This window comes from Trachypithecus francoisi, unplaced genomic scaffold (genome assembly GCF_009764315.1).
Source record: "Trachypithecus francoisi isolate TF-2019V2 unplaced genomic scaffold, Tfra_2.0 Lachesis_group4, whole genome shotgun sequence".
NCBI lineage: Eukaryota > Metazoa > Chordata > Mammalia > Primates > Cercopithecidae > Trachypithecus > Trachypithecus francoisi.
Window position 1 is genome coordinate 4,892,501 of NW_022681469.1, and position 14,848 is coordinate 4,907,348.

Below are 14,848 nucleotides of genomic sequence, written 5' to 3' on the forward strand. Positions count from 1 at the left end.
GAAGCACAAAAATCCACTTACCGACTTTGAAAAGACACAGGGCTGTCAGCTTGCCTGACCTGTGAGCCTACAGGCCAGGCCATTCCACCACCTCCACTTCTGTGATACTAATAAGAAACTCCTCTGTATATTAACTTGACCATATCTGATGGGTATTATCTACCTAGGATGCTTATTTACTTCCCTGCCCTCTTAAATACAAGATGCTAAATACCATTGCACATTTTTTTTCAAAGACTTCCAGTTCTCATTTCAACAGTTTCCTGTTGTGCTGTTATGTGGGGTGATCTTGGTGCTAATTGAGGTGCATTATGTCTGTGTGCATTCCACATTCAGGGTCTGTGTGCATTCCACATTCAGTGGCTCTAGATCTGTGTGCTTTTGTATTTCAGTGTCTGGTGGGTATGTCTGTTTCTTGTTTCAATTTCTGGCTGTTACAGTTTTTCGACTGTTATTGTTCTTGACCTTGACAGAACCATTTGCCTTTTTTTTTTTTTTTTTTTGAGCAGCAGCAAGATTTATTGCAAAGAATGAAAGAATAAAGCTTCCATAGTGTGGAAGGGGACCCGAGCAGGTTGCCCCCATTTGCCTCTTTTAATTTTCTGTTTTGAACTCTCTGGCAGGTTAGAAAAACAGAAAGAAATTTTGTTAGGATTACATAAACATATAGGAATAAATAATCTCTAAATAAAATATTCAAAGCTTCTAGGACCCTAGTACATTGCATGTGTTTTATTATGTCACTTTTGGTTTCTTCCTTTTGGGTCTGGATGTTGGCAAATTACTGAAGTTGTCAGAAAAGTCATGTATTCCTTTGTGCATTGATTGATCTCTTGAATATCAAATAGGGTTACTGTGGTTAGCAGTCTTTTGAAAATTACAGAATGCTGCGACTCAAGGTGGCCTTATTGTGAGACTTGACTGTATATGGAGCTATCCTGGGTGCTGAACATAGCACATTAAACCAAACCAAGTTTTTTCTTCGCTCTAGGAGCTTTCTAGGTGTGGATGAAGCAGCCCCACGAAAAGGCACAGGGCTTCAAACATGACACACTTCCATATACACGACAATAAATGAGAATTTTAAAAATTACTAGACATCGATCTAATAAAGTTACACTCTGATCTTACAATTAAGAAGTCTAAAACTTTCTGAGACATTCTTAAATACATGGTCAGAAAATAAATAATCATGATAAAATTTACATTTTATCTGATTAAACTTCACTATTCAAGAATGATTCTAACCACACAACTTAAGGTATCTATGTGTCTCATAAGAAAAAGCATGTAAGACTGCCATTTAAACAGACTTTGGAAATAAAAGATGAAAAGGCAATGTATTCACTTTCTGAAAATCTTTCTTTTTATACATGTATTTTATTTTTAAAACTGTAATTTTATTTGTTTTTTAAAAATATTTTTAAAACACTTAAGACTTCTATATAGGGAAAGTATGTGGTGGAGTCTTATGTTATATGCTATTAAAAGTGTTCCATTCAAGCCAGGACATGACTCTGTCCTTAATTAGCTCTGTCTCCTTAAGAGACTCACTGCTGGCCTCTCTGGACCTAGATGGCTCATTTGCACATTCAACTGATATCTAATTCATTGGTTTATGGTTTGATTCATTCCCAAAATCATCTGAGATAATGACAGGCACAGGTGACTGCCACATTCCACAAACCACGCTGAGCCCTGAAGAAGAGAAAGGCCTTATACAAGCTCACAGAGCAGTGGTGCCAAAGTGGAACGAATGACCAGAACACAGCAGGGATGGTACCAAGAGGAACAGGGCTTGTCCTGCTAATATGGAAGCAGACTATTAAATAAGAAAGTGGGAGGGATTCCAGGAGAACTTGCTGAAGGAAAGAGGCTACTAGCCAAGATAAAGGAGAGAGAAAAACATTCAAGCTAGGAAGGATCGTAAGGGCAGGAAGATGTTGGTGGATGCAGTATTTTCAGGAGATTGTGTGTGTTGGCATCAGCATTGGCAGACAGTGTGAACAGGAAATTCCTAGAGGGGAGGGAGATTCTCTCATTGTATTTGATATTCTGATATTCCATTAGAAAATGCCCACTTGTGGATTTTCTTTAAAAATTCTACTTAACAGTCAGTAATATTTTCAGCTGAAAGACTACCTTTCTTCACATCAGGAGTACTACCAATAATTATCTCATAAAATATGACTCCTCCAGCATTTGGTCCCCTCCTTCCAGAATCCCAGCTGGGCTGTGCCAGAGCTTCTAGGTCAGTCCCCACACCTCGGGCTTTTTCTTAAGTTTTTCTACCTTTTTATGCCTCTGGGAGTATTTGGATGATTTCTTCAGTGCAGTCTCCTAATTGTCAATATTTTAATACACCTAGACTATTCTATTACCCAACTAAGGATTTAAATTTAAAATAATTACATTTTAATATCTAATATGTCTAAATAACCTTTTCAAGATCATCTATTCATATTTTATAGTTTCATGCTTCTTTAGTAGAGTCATAGTTCTTTGAAAAATCTAAAATATCATTTTCTGTTTTCCCTATTGATTTAAATTTCTTTGGATTTTGGTTTTCAGGTGTGTTGGGTCAGTTTCTGCTTCACAGGGGGATGTTTTCTGCAGATGCCTTGTGGTTCTTGGTCGTAAGCTTCTGTCTTACAAGTGTTCTGGGTTTTGAGAGGCCTCTGGTTGGATGGTCCTCAGGCAGTTTTGAGATTCTGTCTAGGTAACAGCTCTAAACTAAGTCTTAGGTGACCATTTGGGCTGGAGCCCTTTCCCCCAAATGGGTGATGTGTTCTGAGGCCTTCTGACCACAAACCCCATTTTCAGGCAGGGGCTCCATGTACCCCTGGTCTCTCATGAAAACCAACCTTCCAAGCCCTCCTGTTGTGCCTGACTTCAGTCTCTGTGACTTGAGGATGACGGAAATTTGGCCTTCTCTCCTGCTGTAGGTTTTTACCTGTTCCTTCTTGTGAGGATGCCTTCCTTTTCAATCCAGGTATGTGAAGAACTCCTGCTCTTGTTTTTGAGAAAGCAGCAGCTATGCTTTTGTTTGCTTTTTTATTATTATTATACTTTGTGTTCTAGGGTACATGTGTAAAATGGGCAGGTTTCTTACATATGTTTGTTTGCTTTTTGAGATGGAGTCATGCTCTGTCAGCCAGGCTGGAGTGCAGTGGCACAATCTTGGCTCACTGCACCTTCCGCCTCCCACATTCAAACGATTCTCCTGCCTCAGCCTCCTGAGTAGCTGGGATAAAAGGCACCTGTCACCAAGCCTGGCTAATTTTTATATTTTTAGTAGAGACGGGGTTTCACTATATTAGCCAGGCTGGTCTCGAACTCTTGACCTGAGGTGATCTCCCCACCGCGGCCTCCCAAAGTGCTGGGATTACAGGTGTGAGCCACCATGCCCGGCTGTAGCTATGTTTTTTGTTATTTATTTTGCTGTCACTTCTACATGCTTGCCATCAAAACAAGGAACATTTCTGTGCTCAATCTTCCTTCTTAAACTGGAAGGCAACATAAAGTTGGCGATACAAGAAGGGGCAGTGGCTTTCACTGTTTGGATTTCGTCCCAAAGGCAATTCAGGGATAAATGAAAAAATAAAGTTCCTTCCAGCCTTTAGCTTGATATATTATAGAAAACTCCATGGCACTGCAAACTGACTTGGCCTGGTTAGCTCACCAGCATATAAAGGCATGCTGAAATCTGTAGTGATGTAGTTATTCTTTACGAAGGCCAATGTGTAATGCAAATTTCTCAGCCTCCTTTCCCTTCCTTAGATATTTGTTAAATAGTAAAATTCCTGGAGAACCCTTTGGAACTCCTTCTCTAAATATTTTAATACCAGAAAACTAGAAATAAATCCCATCACCCGAGCATAGCTGCTGGAGGGGCATGCAATTCCTGCAAGTAGAGGTGAGCTACCGACAAACTCAGCTTGATAACAAAGAAAACCTACCCAGAAGAGTCCAAGACCTTCTGTAAGGTTCTGCTTTTGTGAGCAATTTGGAATAACTGACAACTCTAAAGTGCTTTATCGTCTTCCAAGTGCAATGATATTTATTATTTCTCTTGATCCTCACCATAACAAGGAGGAAGGAAAGTTACACTGAGCTACTGAGAGATAAATGACTCTTCCAAAGATGTGAGAGGAATCGGTTGGCAGATGTCAAGCATTAGGTATTTTCAAAACTCAAAGGAGACAAGGGCTTGGTGGGCTAGCTTTACAGGGGAGACAGACCCCCAAGCTGAGGCTCAGAGTAAAGTACTCTTTGTATTTAGAACAATTTGTATGTTATTCCTACAAAATGGATACTATTTGTTTGCTTCCTTACCAACACTTCACAAAAACAGGTGGAAATCAAAGAAGCTGTCCGTTTTCCAACGTCTATACCATTAATTCACAAATTCCAATGAGATCACTTTTGCTTAAAAATAAACCACTGCATCCTGTTCCGTCAGCAATGGACCTAACACAGATGCTGCTAAGTAACAAGGAAAAAGCTCAATGAGAACACAGGAAACACATCATTTAGTTCTGCCAGCATATTTATTGATTGAGTACCCTGTGTCAGGCCCTGTGGATGCTGGAACAAGACTTTCAATTATATTGCTTTCTTTTTTCTTAAAGTAAAAGAGATAGAATCCATGCTATGTGTTGTAGGTGCTACTCCCATTTCCTTGGTAGAGTCTTATCATAATGAAAGAATAAATTTATATCATGCTATACCATCAAGAGATTAGAAACAATAAAATTTAAAACCAGGTAGCATGTCTGCAAATCATCATATGAACCTTGGGTATTTCGACTGAATCCTGAATTAAACTGTCCCACTGGCAGATTGTTCACCATATGAATCCATAGGTCAGAGCTGAGATGGTAACATCTCATCCATACACAAAAACCCCAGAGATGGAAGGAAGCCACGGCAGCAGCTGTGAGTCAGGGGAACACTCTCTCTCCTTACAAAGAGTGAGATTTACTCAAAAATACATAAAAATATATTTCTCTGAAGAATTCTCTCTAGAACCATCCAACCCCGAATGTAAGAAATGAAATAACTATTGTTGGGATAAGAATTGCATTAAATAATTTTGCCTGAGTGATGCTAGAGGAGCTACAAGAAAATGTACAGTCAATACCTCTTTACAATGTGTGTGGGTGTTTTACTTTTTGAAAGTTGATCATGTTTTCTTTTCTGCCACCAGGAGCTACTATCAATGAACTAGTTATTTGCTTTCAAGTCTATTTCCCATACTAGCTTGATATTTTCCTTTCCTGTTTTAGTTAGGAATTGCGACTTCATCTCTCCAAGGGGCCTGGCAAACAGATGTTCAGTCCATTTCTTTTGAATGAAGAAAGCATTTGTTTTAAAAATCTGTGCCTTTGCTTGTATTTCTGCTTACTTTTTTGTAATGCAGTCTTTGTGTTACTAAAGTATATTATTTATGGTTATACTCCAGACTTATGTCTATAAAAAGTCTCACAGAGATACTAATTTATCTTAAAAGCTTTTCCTTACAAGTTCACATGTCTTCAAATCATCTAAGAAAACTGGTAGCATAATACCAAAATTAGTCACATAATACTTTTTATTGAAATTGTAGAAACTAAGTCATCAGCATTATTCAGCACATCTTATGAACTAAGAAATTGTAGTTATGCTTTATTTTAAGCTTCTAAATCAAATACATCAAAGGTATTCATTCTCTCTTCATGTTCTTACCTCCATTCTTTTAGATCTAGGAAATAAACTGAAATCTTAAGATATATTCAGCTGCCTGTTTGCTTTAGTGAGTAACAGCCATTAGGCACCTGTGACTTCACATATGTGGATAGGTTGATATGTTTCCCTACCTAGTTTATTCCTTTCTTGACACCTTTATTAGAGATAAAATTTACATACCATAAAACTTAGCCATTTAAAATCTACAATACAATGGTTCTAGTATGTTCACAGAGTTGTGCACCATTACTGACCTAAATCTGGAACATATTCATTACCCCCAAAAGATTAGCATAACAATTAGCAGCACTCCCCATTCCCCCACATCTCTCTTCAGCTCTTCGCAACCAAAAATCTTCTTTCTCTCTAAACATTTGGCTATTCTGGACATTTAATATAGATGGAATCATACAATATGCATTTTGTCATGACTGGCTTGTTTCACTTAGCCTTGTGTTTTCAAAGTTCATCTATGTTGTAATATGTACAGAATGTACCAGTACTTCATTCCTTTTTATAGATGAATAATATTACAAGCTAATGATGTTGAGCATCTTTTCATGCACTTACTGGTTATTTTTATATCTTCTTTGGAGAAATGTGTCACTTTATTCAGATTATAAAAAATGCTGAAATTAAGAGATTCACTGTCAAGAAAGATACTGCCATCCTGAGAGAATGGGTGAAAAACTTTTGCTAATACCTTGAAAGAGCAAAAGGTAAATATTCAGTCACACAAAAGGCCCTTTGAAGAGCTTAAATGTGTGATTCACAGACCCCAAATCTCTCTCAGCAGAAGCCAAACATAGAGACGAAAGTATCTAGAAGAATCCTAGGGAAGAGCCACTTGTCTAATGGAATGAATTCCCATGACATACATAGAAGATGCACAGATTCTTAAGAGTTTATATCTGTAGAAACATTGCCAGCTTGGTCTGAAAAGGAGAGAGGGAACATGAAACAAATAAAGGTTGTTGGACTCTGTATTAGCCCATTCTCACACTGCTGTAAAGAACTACGTGAGACTGGGTAATTTATAATGAAATGAAGTTTAATTGGCTCACAGTTCTGCATGGCTGGGGAGGCCTCAGGAAACTTACAATTGTGGTAGAAGGAAAAGGGGAAGCAAGCACCTTGTGACATGGTGACAGGAGAGAAAGAAAGCAAAGAGGGAGGTGCCACACACTTTTAAACAAGCAGATCTCCTGAGAACTCTATCACAAGACAGCACTAGGGGGATGGTGCTAAACCATTAGAAACCACCCCCATGATCCAATCACCTCCCACCAGCCTCTCATTCAACATGTTAGGATTACAATTTGACATGAGATTTGGGTGGGAACACAGAACCAAACCATATTAGACCCCCAAAATTATCAGGCAGAAAACATGCTTATAAAACTATTCAGTTACAAGCTCAAGCTGCCATTCATGAAGAAGAAGGATGACTCCCAGACGGCAGACCTGAGAGCCCCAGGATACTATTCCCAAACCTGTAAACCTAATGCAGTTTCCCAACTGAATTGGGAAGTTGTTTGGAACTAGTGACTCCTTTTTTCCCCCTTTTTGAACAAGAATGTCTATAACTGTCATTCTATACTTGTCCCACTACTGTGTTTTCCTCTCCAGTTTCTCAGACCCACTGTAGAGATGAATTGTGCTTTGGATGGAGTATGCCCAGAGGCCTACTCAAAACTCATTCAGATGATTTCAATATTAAAATCTGGGAACTCTGAACTGATGAGATCACAGACTTTGAGTTGATACTATAACAGGTTGAGATTTCTGGGGACCTTGGGGTGGAGTAAATGAATGTGCTTTATATATGAGAAGGACGTGAATCTTTGGGGGTCAGAGAACAGAAATGTTAGGTAAGACAGGGCCATCCCAAAGAGTCTATGTGCATGGGTATTATGTACTCAATTGTACCTACCAACACATCCATATGTTGACGCCCTAACCCCCAATATGATTCTATTTGGAGATAGAGCCTTTAAGGAAGAAACTGAAGTTAAATGAGATAAGAGGGTGAAGCTCTAATCTGGTAGGACTAGTGTACTTAAAAAAGAGGAAGAGAAACAAGAACTCTCTTTTCCTCTCTTCATGCACACATATGTGCACTCACAGAGAAAAAGTAGGGAGAGGATACAGCAAGAAGGTGAGGTCTGCAGGCCAGGAAGGGAGAATTCACCAGAAACCAACCCTGCTGGCACCTTGATCTTGGACTTCCAGCCTCCAGAAGTGTGAAAAATGACATTCTGTATTTATTTATTTATATTATACTTTAAGTTCTGGGATACATGTGCAGAATGTGCAGGTGTGTTATATAGGTATACATGTGCCATGGTGGTTTTCTGCACCCATCAACCCATCGTCTACATTAGGTATTTCTCCTAATGCTATCCCTCCCCTTGTCCCCCACCCCTGACAGTCAGTCAGAAGAGACCAAAAAAAGAATAAAGAAGGATGTAGTATGCCTACAAGATCTAGAAAAGAGCCTCAATAGGGCAAATATAAGAGTTGTTGGCTGAATCAGGAGGTTGAGAAAGAGAGACATAGAAAGTTTATTCAAAGGGATAATAACAGAGAACTTCCCAAATCTACAAAAAGATATCAATCTTCAAGTATAAGAAGGTTATAGAACACAAGCAGATTTAACCCAAAGAAGACTACCTCAAGACATTTAATAATCAAACTCTCAAAGGTCAAGGATAAAGAAAGAATCTTAAAAGTGGCAAGAGAAAAATAACATACAATAGAGCTCCAAAACCTCTGGCAGCAGACTTTTCTGTAGAAACCTTACAAGCCAGGAGAGAGTGGCATGGCATATTTAAAGCCCTGAAAGGAAAAAAACATTTATCCTAGAATAGTATATTCAGTGAAAATATCCTTCAAACATGAAGGAGAAATAAAGACTTTACCAGACAAACAAAAGCTGAATGATTTCATCAATCTCAGACCTCTCCTACAATAAATGCTAAAGGGAATTTTTCAATTTGAAAGAAAAGGATGTACATGAGCAATAAGAAGTCGTCTGAAGGTGCAAAATTCCATATAGTGACTACACAGAAAAACACAGACTATTCTAACAGTATAGCTTGGATGTGTTAACAACTCATATCTTGAGTAGAAAGACTAAAAGATGAACTGATCAAAAATAATAACTACAAAAACTTTTCAAGACATAGACAGTACAAGAAGATACCAATAGAAACAACAAAAAGTTAAAAAATGGATAAAGTGTATACTTTTTATTGGTTTTCTCTATGCTTGTTAGTTTTTTTGTTTATGCAATCAGTATTAACTTGTCATCAGTTTAAAATAATGGGTTATATTATTTGCAAACTTCATGGTAACCTGAAATCAAAAAAACAAACAACACATACACAAAAAGTAAAAAGCAAGAAATTAAAACATACCACCAGATAAAATCACCTTCATGAAATGGAATACAGGAAAAAAGGTAAGAAGAAAGAGAAGACTGCAAAACAATCAGAAAACAACAAAATGGCAGGAGTTAGTTTTTACTTATCAATAATAACCCTGAATGTAAACAAACATACATCAAAAGCCATAAAGTGGCTGAATGGATAACAAAAGACCCAATGATTTGTTTGTTGCCTACACAAAACACACTTTACCTATAAAGACACACAGACTTAAAATAAAGCGATGGAAAAAGACATTCCATGCCAATGGAAACCAAAAAAGAGCAAGAGTAGCTATTTTATATCCAACAAAATAGATGTCATGACAAAAACTACAAAAAGAGACAAAGAAGGTCATAATACAATGATAAAGTGGTCAATTCAGCATGCGGTTATAACAGTTGTAAATATATATGCACCCAACACTGAAGTACTGAGATATATAAAGCAAATATTATTAAAGCTAAAGAGAGCTATGGACTCCCATACCATAATAGCTAGAGACTTTAAAAATGCCACTTTCATCAGTGGACAGATCATCCACACGGAAAATCAACAAAGAAACATTGAACTTACTCTGCACTGTAGACCAAACCGAACTAATACATATTTACAGAAGATTTAATCCAATGGCTACAGAAAATACATTCTTCTTCTGAGCACATGGATCATTCTCAAGGACAGACCATATGTTAGGTCACAAAATAAGTCTTAGAACATTCAAAAAGTGAAACTGTATCAAGTATCTTCCCTGACCATGATAGAATAAAACTAGAAATCAATAACAGGAGGAATTTTGGAAACTACACAAACACATGGAAATTTAAAAGGTGCTTCTGAATGATCAGTGTGTCAATGAATAAATTAAAAAGAAAATGAAAAAATGTCTTCAAAGGATAATGGAAACATGACATACCAAGACCTAGAGGATACAGTGGGAGCAGTAGTAAAAGGAAAGTTTGCAGCTATAAATGCCCACATCAAAAGGCAGAAAAACTTGAAACACTTCAAATAAACAACCTAATGATGCATTTTTTAAAAACAAGAAAAGCAAGGCAAAGTAAAATTAGTAGAAGAAAATAAATAGTAAAGATTAGAGCAGAAACAAATGCAATTGAAAGGAAGAAAATAATGCAAAACATTGACAAAACAAAAAGTCATTTCTTTGAAAAGATTAAAAAAATTGACAAACCTTCAACCAGACTAAGAAAAAAAGCAAGAAGACCCAAATAGATAAAATAGGAGATGAAAAAGGAGACATTACAATCAATACCATAGAAATTCAAAGGATCATTAGAAGCTACTATGAGCAACTATATGCCAATAAATTGGAAAAACTAGAAGAAATGAACAAATTCCTAGATACATACAACCTACCAACATTGAACCATGAAGAAATCCAAAACCTGAACAGGCCAATAACAAGTAACAATACCAAAGTCACAATAAAAAGTCTCCTCACATAGAAAAGCCTGGGACCTGATGAATTTCACCAAACATTTAAAGAAACACGAATACCAGTCCTACTCAACCTATTCCAAAATATAGAAGAGGAAGAAATACTTCCACAATGCATTCTACAAGGCCAGTAATACCCTGGTACCAAAACCAACAAAGACACATTTTAAAAAGAAAACTACAGGCCAACATCCCTGATGAACACTGATGCAAAAATCCTCAGCAAAATGCTAGCAAATCAAATTCAACAACACGTTAAAAAGATCATTCACCATGACCAAGTGGGATTTATCCCAGTGATGCAAGGAGTTCAACATATACAAAATAATCAATGTGATATTTAATACATCATATCAACAGAATGAAGGACAAAAAACATTTGATCATTTTGATTGATGCTGAAAAAGCATTTGATAAAATTCAACATATCTTCATGATTTAAAAACCCCCAAAAAACTGTGTATATAAAGAACATACTTCAACACAATAAAAGCCATATATGACGGACCCACAGCTAGTATTATACTGAATGGAAAGCCTTTTCTCTAAGATCTGGAACATGACAAAGATGCCCACTTTCACCACTATTATTTGATACATTATTGGAAGTCCTAGCTAGAACAATCAGACAAGAGAAAGAAATAAAGGGCATCCAAACTGGAAAAGAAGTCATATTATCCTTGTTTGTAGATAATGTGATCTTATATTTGGAAAAACCTAAATATTTCACTAAAAAAAATTAGAACTGATAAACAAATTCAGCAAAGTTGCAGGATATAACCTCAACATACAAAAATCAGTAGTTTTTCTATATGCCAGTGGTGAACAATCTGAAAAATAAATTAAGAAATGTATAATCACTGCAAATAAAATAAAATACCCAGGAATTAACCTTACTAAAGAAGTAAAATATCTCTACAATAAAAATGATAAAAGATTGATGAAAGAAATGGAAGCAGACATACAAAGTAAAAATATTTGCCAAGTTAATGGATTATAAGAATCAATGTTAAGATTTCCATACTATCTAAAGCAGTCTACAGGTTCATTGAAATCTCTATCAAAATACTAATGACATTCTTCACAAAAATAGAAATAACTACCCTAAAATTTACATGGAATCACAAAAGACCCAGAATACCCAAAGTTATTCTAAGTAAAATGAAGAAAACCGGATGAATCATATTATCTGACTTATACTGAAATTATACTACGGAGCTATAGTAATACAAACAGCATGGTACTGGCATGAAAACAGACACATAGAGCAATGGAACAGAATAGTGAACCTAGAAACAAATCCATATACCTATAGTGAACTCATCTTCAACAAAGTTGCCAAGAACACATATTGGAGAAAGGACAGTCTCTTCAATAAATTATGAAGGAAAAACTGGATGTCCATATGCAGAAGAATAAAACTAGACCCTTCCCTCTGACCGTATACAAAAATCCAATCAAAATGGATGAAAGGCCTAAATGTAAGACCTCAAACTACGAAACTACTAAAACAATTGGGGAAACTCTCCAGGACACTGTATTGGGTAAAAATTTCTTGAGTAAGACCCCATTAGCAAAGGCAACCAAAGCAAAAATGGACAATTGGAATCACATCAAATTAAAATGCTTCTGTGCAGCAAAGGAAACAATCAACAAAGTTAAAAGACAACCCACAGAATGGAGGAAATATTTGCAAACTGTCCATCTGACAAGCAATTCATAAGCAGAATATATAAAGAGGTCAAACAACTCTATAGGAAAACATCTAATAATCCAATTAAAAATGGGCAAAAGATCTGAATAGACATTTCTCAAAAGAAGACATACAAATGGTAAACAGGTATATGATCATCACTGATCATCAGAGAAATGCAAATCAAAGCTATAATGAGATACCATCTTACCCCAGTTAAAATGGCTTATATCCAAAAGACATTCAATAACAAATGCTGACAATGATATGCAGAAAAGGAAACCCTCATACACTGTTGATGAAAATGTAAATTAGTACAACTGCAATGGAGAACAGTTTGGACGCTCCTCAAAAAACTAAAAACAGAACTACCATATGATCCAGCAATCCCACTGCTAGGTATGTACCCAAAAGAAAGGAAATCAGTGTATCAAACAGACACCTGCACTCCCATGTTTGTTGCAGACCTGTTTATAATAGCCAAGATTTGGAAGCAACCCAAGTGTCCATCAACAGATGAATGGATAAAGAAAATATGGTTCGTATACACAATGGAGTACTATTCAGCCACAAAAAATGAATGAGATCTTGTCATTTGCAACAACATGAACGAAACTGGAGGTCATTATATTAAGTGAAATAATTTAAGAAAGACAAACTTGGCACAGAAAGACAGAGTTGGCATGTTCTCACTTATTTGTGGGAGCCAAAAATTAAGCAACTGAACTCATGGAGCTAGGGAGTAGAACAATGGTCATCAGTGGTTGGGAAGGGTAGTGGTGGATGGTGGGCAGAGGGAGATGGTTAAAGGGTACAAAATAGAGTTAGAAAGAGTAAGATTTACTATTTGATAGCACAAGGTGACTATAGTCAACAATACTTTATTGTACATTTTTAAACAACTAAAAGAGTATAATTGGATTGTTCATAACACAAAGAAAGGACAAATGCTTGAAGAGATGGATGCCCTATTTACCATGGTGTGTTTATTATTTAATGTATGCCTGTATCAAAATATCTCATGTGTCCCATAAATATACATACCTACTACGTACCCACAGAAATTAAAAATTAAAAAATGAAATAGTGAATGTTGTAAATGTGTTTTTGATTTTAAAAACCAACTTATTATTTGATGAGAGAGTTTATTAAAGTGAAAAAAATATTGCAAATATTATAGGCATGCACCATGACACCTGGCTGATTTTTGTACTTTTAGCAGAGATGGGGTTTCACCATGTTGACCAGGCTGGTCTCAAACTCCTGACCTCAGGTGATCTGCCTGCCTCAGCCTCCCAAAGTGCTGGGATTACAGGATGAGCCACCACGCCTAGCCAATTTAATATATGTCTACTGTCTACTTTTTTCTATTTATACATATCATTTGTGCAATAAAATTAATAAAGTCATGTTCTGATCATAAACATATACTCATACCTGAATTGAGAGCCTAAACCAGTATGTGTCTTCATGATGTACCAACACCAAGGTCAGTTATTAATAATTTAACCTTCCCAAATGACTGGATTGCTGTATAAACACAGGTGTAGTGTGCTCCCAATAGAGAAATAACAGGTGGGACAATTCTCCACCTGATGCCTATGAGAATAGGCATGCTAAACCTAAAATACTTGTGACACGTAGCAAATACCTTTACACATTGTAAGGGGTGACTTAGTCTCAGAAATCATTATTATTTATCAAATACAATGTATATTATTAATTTGAATTTCATTGGCTTCTTTTATTGATCTTCATTTAATCTCCCATCTCCATTAATTTAATAACATAGACTGTAAGTGGAGCTTAAATCTGTTTAATTGAATGTATGTAAAATAAAAAGAATTAAGTCAATGCTGGAGATTCCTCTTCCTCTTCCTCTCCTCTTCCTTCCTCTTTCTTTCAAATTTTGAAAAACATCAAAATGCATCTTCTTGTGAGTGAATTTCATTTTCTTTCTTGGTAGTGAAGATGGTAAAGAACCACCTTTTGAAACTCAGGGGTGTCCCCTAGAGAGCTGAGCTAGGAGCCCTGCATGGACTCCCACTGTGAATGGTGGGAAGGAGCAGACAGGCCAGTGCACAGCACAGTTGTTGTCCAGTTCATAGTCTTCCAAGGGCTAGCACACGGCTTCTAAGCATCTAGTTCTGATCTCTCCATAGCTGCATTCTTTTGCCTGCCTGTAAGATATGGCCACTTTAAAAGTGGCAATGCCATTTATTTCCCTTTGTTTTAGCCTCCTGTGGCTGCTGTAACAAATGACCACAAACTTGATGGCTTCAAACAACAGAAGAGCACGCTTTCCCAGTTCTGGAGTCTGGAAGTCTAAAATCAGTTTCACTGGGCCCAAATACAAGTGTCAGCAGGACTGCATGCTCTCGGAGGTTCTGGGGAAGCATCTTGTAGTAGTCCATTTTCATACTGCTCTGAAGAAATACCGGAGACTGCGTAATTTATAAAGAAAAAGAGGTTTAATGAACTCACAGTTCCGCATGGCTGGGGAGACCTCACAATCATGGCAGAAGGCAAAGGAGGAGCAAAG

General features: G+C 36.8%; 1 protein-coding gene across 4 annotated transcripts in view; it reads right to left on the reverse strand.

Annotated features, from left to right (window-relative positions):
• DPP6 (dipeptidyl peptidase like 6) overlaps positions 1-14,848 on the reverse strand; it is a 1,193,304-nt gene that overhangs the window by 449,672 nt on the left and 728,784 nt on the right. The window lies entirely within an intron of this gene.